The sequence below is a fragment of the Nyctibius grandis genome, chromosome 11 (assembly GCF_013368605.1).
Source record: "Nyctibius grandis isolate bNycGra1 chromosome 11, bNycGra1.pri, whole genome shotgun sequence".
Taxonomy (NCBI): domain Eukaryota; kingdom Metazoa; phylum Chordata; class Aves; order Nyctibiiformes; family Nyctibiidae; genus Nyctibius; species Nyctibius grandis.
In genome coordinates, this window is record NC_090668.1 from 10,096,518 (window position 1) to 10,111,520 (window position 15,003).

Sequence of the window (15,003 nt, forward strand, 5' to 3'; positions counted from 1 at the left end):
GGCTCATCCTCTGCAAAGAATTCTGATAACTTCTAGTTTGTTTTACACATCTGCATCAGACATCTGCTGTCTCCTGCAGGGCTGGTGGTGGTATCACCCATAGCATAACAAACTACTGCTTACAAGTTTTTAGGAAACTGCCTTCTTTGGGATGTAAGCAATGTCCCAGAACTTTCCGGTAATGAGGAGGTGGTCATCAATAGAAAACAAATCTCACTTTTAATTTTCTGATGCAGTTAGAATAACTTGTAGTCAGAGTGATAAGACAGAAATGTTATTCCATTATATTTAAGTGTCATCTTGGCTTTTGCTGTGATAGTATTTTTACGAAAGTAGGTTGGCTTATTATAGAGTAGTGGCACTTGGTTTTGCAAATAACTGGGACCCATTACCTGTCACTACAGGCAGCTTACTCTTGAATTCATCATTTGACTGTTACTGTTAATTTTAGGCTAATTTAAGACTATGTACCATCTGATTGTAGTCTTATTTGAATTTCAATATTGAATTTGTCTTAGGAATCCTCATTAAGATACAGTTAATAAAGACTAACTGCTGTATTAGGATACTTGGGCTGCTCTGCCTCACGTGGGTAGAAGTACAAGTGTGTTTTAATTACAGGCAATGCTCTGTCACTTTGAGATTTAATTGCTAGCTGGATTGGTTATTTTAGTAACGGTCTATTATGACACAATTTTGCTGCATAGTAACAACAATATTGTTATTGTATGAGGTACATACTATCAGTGCAAACATGTAGCTTTGCTTTTTCGAATGTAGAAAACATAAACATTCTAGTTCATGCTCTTTACCTCTGGTATATGCCTTTACAGGTTTCGTTACTTATTTTATCACTGTGAACTAGATTATTTACTTAGCCTCATGAAATCAAAGTATTTTGCTAATTACCAGAAGTAGGGTAAAATATATCTAAGCCCTATTCCGTAGTGAGAAATGAGATTCATCCTCTTTGTACAAGCTGTATAAATCGTGTTTTTTGCCACTGAAAGAAGCCATGTCTGTAAGGCAGTAACTTCACACAGCTTTTCAGGCCAGCACATCCAAACAAAAATTCATGTCGTAGTCAGTTCTGTCCAAGGTAGGTCCTTATGGAATTCCAGGAAATTTTAGTTTGTCTTGACTCCTTTTTCGCAGTAAAGTGGTGTTTTTCCAAGGTAGGTAGTTCTAGACCTGAATGAAAATAATTAAATGTATAAGTTAAAAAAATAATGTGTTCTCACTGGATAGTCCAATCATCAGGATGTATTTTGAAGAAAAATACTGGTTCAGTTTAGAGCAAGAGTCTGTCATTCTAAAGAAACCCATCTTAATCTAAGAAGGCCTTTAATATGTTACAACATGAAAATAATCAAGATAGAGCAGTAGAAGGATACAGTTTAAACATTTCATGTAGTATAAAGACTTATAGTACTTAAACACTCCTTTTGTAGTTGCTTAGCATGATGTCCATGAGAATTTCTATTTCATTGTTTTTATTAATAATATGTGTGTATTAGTGTAGTCTCTACAGACTAAGCTCGTAGACAGTGGCTACATGATGAAAATATGATCTTTGTCTCTCTCAGAGTACTACTATTTTAGATAAGGTGTTTAGAAACTCCAACTTTCTAATGTATTAAACCTTTAAAATCAGGACAGTTCAAAATAAATGTCATCTATTCAAAATGCTGCATGAGCTCTGTAATAAACTTCTAGCGTTGCAGAACCAAACTATAGCCCAGCCTAAGTTCATTCAGATTCACATGCTTATAAGTAAAGTAATGTAGTTTTGAATTACCCCTCTTGCAAAGACAAAAAGAATTTCAGTAAAATTAGACAAAAACCATCCATACCTGATCTCTCAGTTTTATTAATGTATGTAAAGACAGAGAGCACATGGATGGGTAAGTTGGTACTGTTTGTATAGCTAAAAGAAGAAGGAGCCAGTTGATAAGTTGATACAGAAGACAGGGAGTAACTCCTTTCCAAGTAAATCATCTCCTCTCACATTTCTTCTTGAATTACCTCCATATATTTCAAGCATGAATTTCAAGCATTGGAACAGGCTGCCCAGGGAAGTGTTGAGTCACCATCCCTGGAGGTATTGAAAAAATGTGTAGATGTGGTGCTTGGGGACATGGTTTAGTGGTGGACTTGGCAGTGCTAGGTAAACGGTTGGACTTGATGATCTTAAAGATCTTTTCCAAGCAAAATGATTCTATGATTCCATGAAAAGCTGACACTGTTGGTTTCACATGGAAGTTAAAAGTCTTTGGAAACTTTATCCAGAGAGAATAGAATCCTTTTGAGTAACTAAAGCAAGTTTCAGTGTAAATTAGACCAGTAAGATTCTAAAAAATCTCTTCATGGAGCAGTTAATTCTGTATAGAGGAGTAGAGGATCTTTAACACTCTTATAACTTGAAATGACGTTTGGCAAATAGTAGGTTTTAGGACTGAAAAGGGTCAGACACACACTGTGGTTAAGTTCCAGGCACTTATTTCCTGGTCACATTTTGCTAAACTTTGAACTGAGTCAACATCCTTTGCAAAATGTGTACTGCATGTAATTATGTTCCATATATTGTTTCACTGGAGGCTATAGAATTTGGCTGTTCCATTTGTGTTCTTAAGTTATTTATTGTTTCTGTAACATAAAAATGAATTGTGCACTGGTGGTGTAAAACTAACAAATGTCTTATTTGTCTTATTAAACAGGCAGGGATTAAAAGGATGTCTTATTAAAATATCTTGGTTGAGAAGTTGCATAAGTAATTGCATAAATTTTTATGGTGAGGTATTTTATTTTGTGAGGGAATGATCTTTCCTGTTATGCAGAAATTAAGAAAGATTTGCACTCTTTTCAGTGATTGTTGTTAACAGAGATTTTAATACATACAAAGAAATTATTTCAGTAAATTTTTTTCATTGATTCTGAAAGCATCTGCTGAATTGCTCAATACTGTGATGGAACGAGACTATTTGTTAAATACACTTCTGATTCTTGTGACGATTAAAGCATCACCAAAGGGTGATGCCACTCAAGAGGAAGCCAGCTGTCTCTTCATCTCTTACTTGGTGAAACCTTACTAATGACTACCCCTGGTTATCAAGAACAGCTTTTGTAGTAGCAAATGACAGGACCTTAAAAATACCAAGGGGTGCTTATGTGTTCTTGAATACTCTCTCACTTATCTGCAATGCTTCTTGTGAAACAGGCATATTCTGTAAGTTGCTGAGGGTGGAAACACTTATCAGAGCAGTAAAAATAACAAAGTAGATGACTGTTCTTGAACCAGTGAGATGAAATCTCGAATCTCTCTTGCAGTTACTGGTAAATAGGTATAACATCTTCTTCAAAGAAAGAAAAGCGATAAAATAACTTCTGCTGCACAGGAAAAAAAAAGGTATATCCCTGTCCTGTGGTATAAGGAAACACTAATATATGTATATTGGGTATTTAAGTGTTGGTACAGATATTTAAATACTACACTACCATTTCTTGTAATGTCTGAATTCATCCAACATGTTGAAAAAGTGATTGCAATTTTTAAGCATTATATATAACAGAGTATTTACATGATGTGACTTTAACCATCTTCCTGGAATTAAGAACCTAGATTCCACAAATAGTTAATGGAGGCTCCAAAGCGCAACTAGAGCGTGTTAGTAGAGCCTGTCTACATCTGTTAACTATTCAGGGAGAACTTCAGCTCTCCATTTGCAGATTGACTTCTCTGGCCACAAACTAGGGGTTCTGAAATCCTTGCACTGTGTTTTGTCCATCTCTTGGTAAGAAGAAAGACTGATTAAATGGGTAAACCTTCAACTCTGCCATGGGGATCTACAAGTCAGGGTTATACTGAGCTGGAAATGAAGATTTGAAAGTGGACATCACTGGATAATGTAATGCTAGCAAACTCACAGGCAAGCAGTCTTGAACTGATACCAGGTGACATGAAAAGGGGAATGCATTTTTAGCCTGCATTTCTAACAGTCTCTCTAATGAGACTTACGCCCATCCATGTGTGTATCATTCTTGTCAGTTCCCCTGAAACCATTGTTCAATTAGAAAAATAGTTAGAATTGTCAGAGTTAATAAAATTCTTACAAAATTTGTCAAAGTCTGTGGCTGGTGGAGAAGAGAGACTGAAACTAGAATCTTACTGTATTCTACACTGTTTGATAGCAGTTGTCTGGACAGTCTAGTGCATACATGGTTCTGGACTAACTCTGGGATGTGCTGGTGGCTGCAGAATTTTAGGGTATTAAAAGACAGAAATCGAAAGAAGACAAAGCTTCCTTCTTTCTGCTGCTCACAGAACAATTTCCTGCAAAGCTGACAGGATTTTCCAAAGGAGTTTTCTACATGTGGAATTGATTTATTGATTCTTTTAATTCATAGATGTTAACTATGAAACTTAACTAACTTAACTAAGCTCAAAGCATGCTGGTATTTGTGTGTTGTTATTAACTAAAGGTAGGTAGATGGGTCCAGACAGAACTGAAGAGACTGGCAGCTGCAGCATTGAGAGCTGCCTCCTGTTTCTGAAAATTGTTGGAGCTATTTGTAAATCCAGAAGGCCACAAGACTGTGTGTTGCTTATCATGCTTATGCTTGTTAGTGTAGCTTCTGGTGTGCTCTTATAATGAACTTTATTCCTAGCATTCACAATCAAAATGCTGGTTTTCTTTTTTTATGGCCTAGTGTCCTTGTGCAAGAGTACTGGATATTTTTTCTTCACTGAAGCAGTGCAGCAAATTGCAAATGATGTATAAAACTTAAGTACTTCTCTTCACTCTTCACTATTTCTCTTCAGAGTAAATAGTGTATGTTGTGCTATTTGATATTATCGTCAGCTTAGTCATGTCCAGGAGAAAGTTGCCAAGCCTAAAAGTGAGAGCAAAAGTGCTATAAAAACTAAACCCCAAATTTAATCTTTACGCCTCTACGTACAGTAAGCAAGATAGCTGAAAAAGGTTTCAGTATTTTTTCAGACTATTTGAAATACAGGTGCGGGAGAAGAAAAGCAACTGCTGTTCCTCCCTGCTCTTCCTTACACCACTAGCACTCTTCAGAGCAATACATGCTCTGCATTTGTCCTGCGTTTAGCCAAGGCAAGGTGAGTCTATTGATCTGCAATCCTTTCATTACGAACATTACTTCATTACTTCTTTTCCGTGTTAGGAAAGCAAAGTGATATAATTCTAGCAGTTCAGATTCCTTCCTCAGCCAGGCTACTCCAGTAAGAAACTTAATACACTTAAGCTATGCTAGTCCTTAACTTTTTGTCTCCATATGGAAAAAAAGGCCCTCACTGAAGTCTTTGCTTCCACAGAAGCATGTGTCTTCATCTCAGTAGTGTTTAATGGATAGATGAGTTCATGGAAAGAACAGAGAACAATGTGAGGAAATCTGTCACTTAGTATATTCTTGTAGTGGTTTGGAAAAAGACTGATAGGACAGGAAGTCTTCCAAGGTTGGCTTTCAGCGGTGGCACCAGCTGAGGTGACATTCTATAAAGTGCCTGACTTTCGAGAGGTAAAGTATTATGGGAAAATGTACTGCTTATCTGTGAGTAGCAATGGCAATTATAATATAAATTATCTGAATGTCTCCCTGTTTGAGGGCATGCTACTCAGAGCTTTTAATTCTATCATTTGAATTATAGAGAAAATAGTCAGATTTTCAACCTCCTGCTGGAGGTTGTTTACATAATTTTAGGCCTTTTGGCTATGACTTTACTTTAGAAGGCTGACAGTCTAATTTAATCAAGCAGATGTGGATTTGTGTATGTGGGCTAGACATTTAGTCACATAAGCTGTGTAAAAAGTCACAGGTCAGGTTCACGACTGTTTGAAGTTGCCTGAGAAGGTCTTTGCAGCTAAATCTCTTTAGGATGAAATCTATTTGTGAAAGTGGTGGGTTTTGCTTCCTTTTAGTTAAATCCTCTAGTCTTTAAAGATCATCATTATAGAAAACATTGATGTTATACATAAGAAAATAGTAGCTACTGTGTAGTTTGAGTTGCATCTATTATGTTGCACATAACCAGATCAATTTCTGTATTAATTGAAACACAAATACTGGTGGCGTGAGTTTAGTTCAGATCCAAGTTTAAATGTTTGACTAGTTGATGGTAGTGACCGCCTTCTTTTCCTGACACCACCACTTTGATGCTAGTGCTTGAAAAAACAAATTATTATCAACTAGATAAAGTTGTACCTTTTTACATTTTAAAGTATTATGAACTCCCCATAGATAGTTTGCTTTTCAGTGTCTACAGGCTGCATCTCCAAGATCTGTCTGTCATGAAATGGAGAATACTGCTGGTTAATTGACTGGTTCAGCAAACTGAAAAGCAAGAGGTTTTTCCAAAACATTTGTAAATAAGAGAAAAGCTGACTCAGTTGAGCGAATAGTGCACATATTCACTGTCTGGCAAGCTGACTGATTTAGTAGAAAGTGACTGACATAAACAATAAAACCATAATTTTTCAAATAGGTTTCTGCAAAACTAAACAGGAAAACGACAGTAACCCTGTTTCTCTGCTTATCGCACTGTGGTTGGTCACTCCTTAAGCCACCGTTTTGATCAGCTCATTTAGTTACTTTTTTGCAGGTGATGTAAGAACACAGTTTCAAGCAAAATCTTTTTTTTTTTTTTTTTTTACCCCTTTTATGTGGTCTATAGTCTTGCCTGTTTGTGGAGCATCTGTCTTACCAAACACTACTGATCTGTTGTTGTGGGACCAACTCCCCGCATCAAATACTAGGTTTTCTCTATTCCCACCCCCCCACCAGCCATTTGTATTTCATATAACACCTAACTGAAATTATAGATCGTCATTGAAATCATTCCTGCTCTACCTCCACATCTTTTTATTTTGAAGCAAGAATAATGGGATTCTTTCTTTCCTCCTTGTTTTTCTGGCTAATAAGCAGACCTGCTAGTCAGGAAGAGCAATTTTCTGCCATGCTTCTTTGAAAAACTTCTAATAAATTGGCAGTGTGTATTGTCCAAAGTGATGATATATTGTTTCTAAAAATAATCAGCAACAACTCCCAATCAGCTTTCCTATGCATTTAGATTCAGATCAGCAGCAAAGCAGAGTTGTTTGATCAATGTATCTTTAAAATAAAGACAAGAAAATTAAATGTGTGAAAGAGAATGTCACTTTGGATAGCTTCAAGGAAATTTTTTTTTTTTTGAATCTGTCTACAGGGCTTTTTTATTATAAAAAGCCGACAAAAATACAGGTATTTCTGAAAACCATGTGTTTGGGATGTTTAAAAAAAATAAATAATTCCTTCTGCAGTAGATTGAACTGAAAGATATTTATGTGCTGAAGCTTGCAGTAAGCTCTACAAAAATGTTCTAATTCCTTAGAGTGATGTTGCCATCATGTTTGTTGACTAAGGCTCAAGGAGAATACAAATTCTTTTGTATTTTCTCCTCTTTTTTCTGTCTAGTCTATGATGAGCAGTTTGTTTCAGAAGAGATTGTTCTTCATTTAGTTCACAGGCGCTGTTTTCATATGTGAGTTTGGTATGTAAGTTAAAAAAAACAGGCACTGTTATTATTTTCTTTAGCTGTTGCCTGCAGACATTAATATTCAGTGTGGTAGAGGGTTTTATTCTCCCACCCCCAGGCTTATTTTGCAATCAATAGCAATTTTCTTTTTTTCTTTTGGCTTTCTAAATTTTGTTTCGCACAGTGGTATTTAACTCCAACTGTGTCCTGCTTTCATTGAATGTAATAATAGATGATGACGACAGTGGCAATTAGAACTAATGGTCTGCTTCTTAGAGATGTTGAATATCTATTAATCCTGCTGAAGTTGGTCAGAAATGTTCAAAAGCTCTCAAAAATCAGGCTGCACTATTTTAACATCAAATTTTGAATGTGTTATTGCTAATGCCTTTTTTGTGTACAATTCTTCTTCATGTTTCCTTATAAACTTCCTTTGATTCATCAGCTTCCAGTTCTCCTTGTTGAGCCTGAGTATTTCATGTTAATTGTTATTATTTTTTTAATATTGCCTGAATTTCAGGAAAAATTATAAATGCAAAGAGATTATCAGCTTTTATGACTGTAGAGGGAGCTATAGCTTATTTGTGATGAGAGAAAATTTACAGAATGTTACCAAATTGATTTGACTAAATGTAAGAGAGATTTTCTTGCTGCTTAGGGCATCTTATATTTTCTTTAAGTTTCAATGAACATCCATTCTTAATACTAGATAATTTCACGCTAGACACTAGACATGTCACTAGACATTTTGCTTGAAAATGAAGTGAAATTTATAGTTTGCTAATATGTATAAGCATAAGTCCGAAAAGGAGTTGCAACACAAAAAAAGAAACTGATTCCAAGGAAACTGCAGGGAATTATAATAGTACAGTACTACTTTTGCCTTTATTTTTAAAAAAGATCTGCATGTTTTATGTTGTCACTTGACAAAAAATAAAATAAAAAAAATCTTTAATAAGCCAGGACAAAGGCACGAATGACCAAGCTCCCTGTTTTGTTATTTCACTGAAGAAAATTGTTTTCACCTATTCCTACTGTTCTTCAGGATATCTCTAATTGCAGTGTGAAAGGTCTCTGACAAGTTTTGAAAAATATGTTCAGCATATGTCTTGTCTTCTCTAATCATTTCTATATGGATATATCACAGCAGCATATAAATTAACGTATGCTCCTCATATGAACTGGACTAATACTGCTAACATCCTCAGAGGCTTAGAGGCTTGCTGTCAGAGATAGCATTGCAAATCCACCTTCTGTAGCTACCGATTTGTAAGTCATAGAGTCATAGAATAACAGGTCAACCCTGATTTGATTTTGTCAATTACAGAAGTCCTCCAAACAAATTAATTTATACAGTCAGGCACAATTTTTATCCAGTGGAACTGTAACTGCATGTGATTGTTGGTCACAGAGAAATCCCCCCTCCTCTTTAAAAAACACTTCATATTTCAATAGAAATCTTTCATGTAGGCCAAACCTCAGGTGTTCAGCCTATTGCAAGGTGTTCCTTTGACATTGCTTTTCACTTGGTGCAGATATCTGTTATTTCTTTTCCTAGGACTCAAAAGAGAGATCTTTTCAACTGCAGTTTGATGTCTCTCAGGAGTTAATTCAGAGTTGGTACTTTTCTGCTTAGATAGTTGAACACAACTTGCCATATTTTTCCCTTTCCACCATGAAAAGTGATCTGTTGAGTGGGCATTGAAAATAATGCGGTTACACCTTCCTGTCCTCCCCTGCCCTGGCAGAAAGCTTTAGAAATAACCCATAATTGAAAAATGCATGATGTTTTTCCCTAACCCTGATACTAACTTGCAGATTTTTAACATAAGCAAAGATTCCAGCAATTGAACATGATTTACAAGAATTGTGCTTTAGTCCTGCTGTAGTGACTGTAGGAATGAGTATCTTCTGAGTACTTAAAACAGGTTAGTATCCATTATAATTGATTATAGTCATATTTCAATTCTTTCTCAGTATAAAATGTGATGCATGACTTTCCTACAGCTTGACACCCTGAGCTGAGGAAGAGTTCAAGATTCAGGTTCTGATCAGCAACATGACAAGCTGTGACTGTTCAGTCACTAGCAAAGCTATTGAATGGTTTTTAATGGCTTTTAATACTGCATCTGTGATCATTGTTTCATACTGTTCAAATGGGAGGAGGAGTGCTTTCTCTTTAGATTTATCTGATGCATGGTTTTCAGTTTTCGTAATGGGTTTTTCACAGACAGTCAATTACTTATGTACTTAAGTGAAACACACAGTTGTTATACCTACATTATGCATCTTCAGCATGTTGTGAAATGAATCATTCCAGATTTCATGTCTCATATCTTTATTTTCTCCTTTGTATCTCTAGTTGTTCTAAAAATCTTGGAAATTACATTAAAGCATAGTTTTTAGTAGGAAAAAGAATTAAGCCTTCTGTTCATCTTAGTTTAGTTTTCCAAACTAAATGCGGTAACTGAGGAACTTCACGTTTCACAGAAATGAGAATGGGAGTCACAGGGTTGGGGAAAATTACCGGTTCTCTTTTGCTACATAATGTGGCTGGGTGAGCTCTTTCCTGCTGTAGCTTAGTTAGCTGCCGTATACACTGAGCTGATATGCTTACTGTTGAATTCCAGCACATTATATGAATGCCTGGCAAGCTAGTAACTTGCTATTCTTTCTACGTTATATGCATCTAAGGACTTAAAAGGACTTGCTTTTTGTGTGTAATCTGAATCTCAGAAGTTCAGTTCTGCCATTATTTTTAGGGTACTTCTAAGAGAAGGAACTTCCCATCAGTCTGTCACTGAAGCTGTGGGATGAACCAGTCAGTGGGATCAGTATTTTTAGGGGGAACATGAAAAAAATCACCATTATGTGATTGCCTTGATGTGAGGAACAATGCAAAGTGAGGGGTAGCAGACAGTCAAGCCTTGGGTTTAAAATAGCAGCTGAATTGTCTACCTCAGGGCATGAATATGCTGAAGACTCCATTGTAAGAGACTATACTGAACTCTTAATGTGTTGACCATGCACTTGACATACAGATAAGCATTTGAGCCTCCTCTAATCTCTGTGTACAAGAAGATAAAGGATGCTTGGAGAATTGTGTCCATAAGACTGTTTATACAAAGCTCATTATGCTAACATTTTTGATGTCCTTTAAGCTTCTGCCTTCATATCCCTGTTGGCTCAATCCACTGCACACATTTTCTGAGTCAAACTAGCGTAAACCAAGGAGGGGAGAAATGTGTTCCATTTCTCACGTGGAAGAACCACTAGTCAGGGTAAATTTTTCTAGCTAGACGAGAAATCTTTTCCTTCATTAGTGATGGACTATAGAGACTTAAGAAACAGATAAAGCGATAGATGTTTCTCATGCAGTGGTTACAAAGAGATTTCAAGTGATGAAGGTTCAGTACAGAAAGAAAATCTGTGCTAGCACTTCAGACTGTGCTCAAGAACTGGTCATTAAAAAGTTAGATTACTGAAGCGCTGCTTTACTCTGCGGAATAACATAACTGTCAAAGGTGTCTGCAAGAATATGAAACATTAGCCAGTCATAGATCTTTTGTAGATGAGCTATAGACAGATACCGTGTCAGATTTTGTACCTTTCCCCCACAGTTTTCAACGCTGACATCTGCAGGACATGGCAGACCCACTTTCTATAACTAGAATAATAATTTCTTTTTTAAGAGGACCTACATACTGGTAGTGGCCACCTTTAAGATAAAAACCTCTTCCTTCAGGTGATCTTGTTATTGCTTCTTAAAGATTACTGCTTCCTTATTATTAGAGACATCTTTTCCTTCATACATTGCTTGAGCTAAATTAAATCTTTGCAAAGAACCACTGAGCACTGGAACTGTAGGTAAGGCCTTGTTCTGAATGTAGAACTTACACTGAGGAAGCCTAGCCTTAACAGAAACCAAGCACAAAGCTGATGTTATAGAAGATAATGCTTTTGTCTTGTCCTAGAACTACTTCAGATTGCATGCATGAAACAAAAATAATGGAAGTGAGCAGAGACTTGAGACTTTGTGGGGAGATGCTGATCCAGGTTCAACAGAATATAAGCAGAGAAGGTTTTCAGCACTGTGCAGCTGATCCTAAGCTGCTGAGAAGATTGTAGGAAGTATTTCAGTCCTGTGTCAGAAGTAGAAGTGGAAAACGGGATCCCTTTTGAGTTTAGGACAAGGATTGCATGAGAGTCGCAGAAGAGAACTGAGATACTTCTAAAAACTGAGTGGAGGAAACTTCCTCAGCTCCTTGTCAGTGATTACTTTAAAATGTCAGAAAAAAACAGGGAAAAACTGAGAAAGTTACTATGAGTATTAATTCTTAATGATGAATTTCTCTGTCATCTGGCCTCAGTTGATTTTGCTGAGGCTCCTTCTTACCCTCAAAAGACCTGTTTGAGATCAAGTTCATTGTTTTGAAATATATTTGTAGCATCTTTAATCTGTTTCCTCATTTTCTTTGCTAAGTTCACACAGAAGTTATTGCAGGGACCATGCAAATGAAAAAAAATGCAAAATTTGTCCCTAGAATTATAAAGGAATTGCAGCCCAGATTACTCTACACCCAGAACCTTTTGATAGCTAATGATAATTTTGTTCTGTATATTTATATCTCTGTATAATTTGTCATGGACCAAGTTGTGGTCATATGAGGAGCATTCTTCAGCTTATTGGCCCACTATAAGGGGAATACAACAGACAGAGTAAGCACTATTTAAGGTTGATCTTAAACTGGGTATTCACAGCAGCTAACCTTAGCCTATTCTTGCTCTGTACTCAGTGGGTAAAGAGAAGGGAGAAGGCTCCTTCAGAAGGACTATTCTTAGTAACAAAATTAAGTTCTTAAGATCTGAAGTTAGCCTTAAATGTTCAATTCCTACACAGATTATGATTATAATCTCCCATATGCTAGTCAGGTGAACAGCTAATTGTAAGGAAGAGTGAGGAGGAACTTGCATTTCATGGAATGACTGAAAAAATTATTTGCAGGGATAGCAATAACAACTATAAATCTTACTGCAAGTTATGTATAAGCTTGAGTTTTTGCACACTGTACTATCAAGTTAGTGTTCAGTGAAACAGATGAAAACTAAAAAAAAACCCAGAAAACTAAATAAATTCTTGAAGCTGCAGAGAGAGAGAGAGAGAGAGAGAGAAATGCCAAAAAGGAGAGAGCTACATGCATTTCCCTGCACCTTAACAATCATAGTATCCGTAGTAATCTTAGATGACTGACGACAGTGAACTAAATGGTGTAATTTTTAGTGTAGTTTAAATGGTACATTGTGATTTGCTAAAAACACATATGTACTGCAAGCACACACATTAAATCCTCTTTCAAATGAAGACATAGGTCGAGTGTTGGATGAAAAGGGTTTATTTTTCTGTGCAGCTGATGCATTGAACAAAACTATAAAAATGATTCAATCAGTTTGTTAATATGTAGCTGAAAAAAGGGAGTATACCTTGACTGCTTGATTACTTCCAGGGCAGTGATAAAAGTTATGTCTCCTTAGCAGAAACATCATCACTTGATTTTGAAGGCTGCATAACAGAGTTTTTAGTTATTTCCACATAGCTAATAGGAGTTTCATAACGTAGATATTTCAGTTTGTTAACGTGGTATACATGGACATGTTGAGGTATATTCACACTCGATCGTTATTTCTATCCCTTGCAGTTGAAGTATCTTTGAAAGTGTTAGAGCTATTAAAAGTTACTTCTGTAAGTTGATGAGGGTTTTACAGTTGTTTTTTTTTAAGTTCTCCGAGGGTGATAAAGACACAAGGGTCATAGGGAAATGTGGTTTGACTCCTTTGCAGCATATTAAATGATTCTTTTTATGTTATTCTGAACTTTAAAATAATCTGCTTCTATATGAGGATATCTGTGATGTGGTATGTTCATAAGTAAGTTCCAACAAAGAATTGAAGATAGTTCTTTGGTCACATGTATAATTCTTGCGTGAAAATATATCACAGTGAAGAAAAAAAAAGCTAGAAATCTTATTATTATATATTAGCTCACAAACACTTCATGTTACAGTTGAGTTGTTACACAGACAACTGGGATTTTTTGTGTAAGAACTATTATCTACTGAGATTTGGTTATTTCTGTATGTATTCTAGGAAATAATGAAAAAGAATATAATGTTCTTTTTCATATCTTAATTCTCACAAATTCATAAAAATTGTGGACCTTGTTATATTTCTACCTGTTTTAAAAGCATTATCAGAAGGAATGTTTTCCATGATGAAAGGATTTGGGCAGATATCTGTTAAATCCTGATTTTGGTAAGGCTGGGCTCAGTTATAAGCATATGAGTTTTGTGAATGGATTAAAAAAACAGAAATAGTAAAACCACTTCTAAGTGCCTTTTAAAATAATAAGGTGAAGCTTGCAGTAATTGGATTATGTATTTGCAAGCAGCAGGACTTACACTGGAGAGATAGGAGTAGATTATATGTGAAGGGAAATGCTGTTTCTTTAAAAAAAAAAATAAATCCCACGAAATAGTGTTCCTTCTTTCTTCATGTTTGCCCTTTTTTTTCCATGAAAGAAAATGGCTATCCTAATTGAGTCTTCTCCTGCATAATTCTTCACTAGTTCATTGCCTTAGATTTTGATAATTGCCTTAGATTATGAGAAGAAAAACTTCCAAAGATGTATTTGATGAATCTTGAGAACTATGAGAGGAATTTTTAAGTGTGAATTACCATTTTCACATAGGATAGCCATAAGGATTTTTTTGTACATTCATAATTCATATTTTTTTCTTAATTGTCTGGGTTGTACCCAAGTAATCTTCTTAATGCAAATTATTGTATATGGTAATTTATCTGCATTGAGAGTAGTACCTCCATTAGGCTCCTAAGGTCAAAGATAAGTTGATTTTTGCCAGTTATAATTATTATTCAAATAGCCTAGAATAAGTACAATGATTAATATACTACTACTTTTTTTTTTCCAGATTTCTCAGGGGACAAAATTTTGCTTATTCATACCTTCTACTGTGGCAAAAATGGATTCTTTTCCTCACCAAAAACCAGCAGCATAATGCCCATCTGACACATGCGTCAAGGAACTCTTATTTAAAGTCTGTTGTAAGTAAGTCAAATTAAAAAATTGCTTAAAGGTAGCTTTAATCAGCTGTGTAGCTATTTACAGCTCAAGAATAAGCAGCCTTAATGGGAGAACTAATCTTAGCAGTCTGGCTTTTCAGCTGCAGCTATTTGTTCTTAAATGAAAGTATGGGAGGAAGTAACTTGCTGTAAAGCAGAGGTTGAGGTTGAGCTGCTTCCTGACCCCACTGCATGCCAATGTGTCATACCTGTGTATTTTGTTCCTCTTCCCACACCCCCCGTTAAAAGTTGACTGTGATACGTTGCAAATCAGAAGCTATGGAGTTATGCATGAATAACATGATCGAAAAGATTATCTGCATTGTAAATTA

At 35.9% G+C, this 15,003-nt stretch overlaps 1 protein-coding gene across 7 annotated transcripts in view; it reads left to right on the forward strand.

Moving 5' to 3' along the window:
- OTUD7A (OTU deubiquitinase 7A) overlaps positions 1–15,003 on the forward strand; it is a 124,389-nt gene that overhangs the window by 48,833 nt on the left and 60,553 nt on the right. For 5 of the 7 annotated variants that reach the window (XM_068410107.1, XM_068410104.1, XM_068410110.1 and 2 more), the window contains one exon: positions 14,521–14,657. The gene's annotated coding sequence lies outside the window, so the exon portion shown is untranslated. The remainder of the gene's footprint in view (positions 1–14,520; positions 14,658–15,003) is intronic. The other 2 variants (XM_068410105.1, XM_068410108.1) reach the window with 1 other exon arrangement.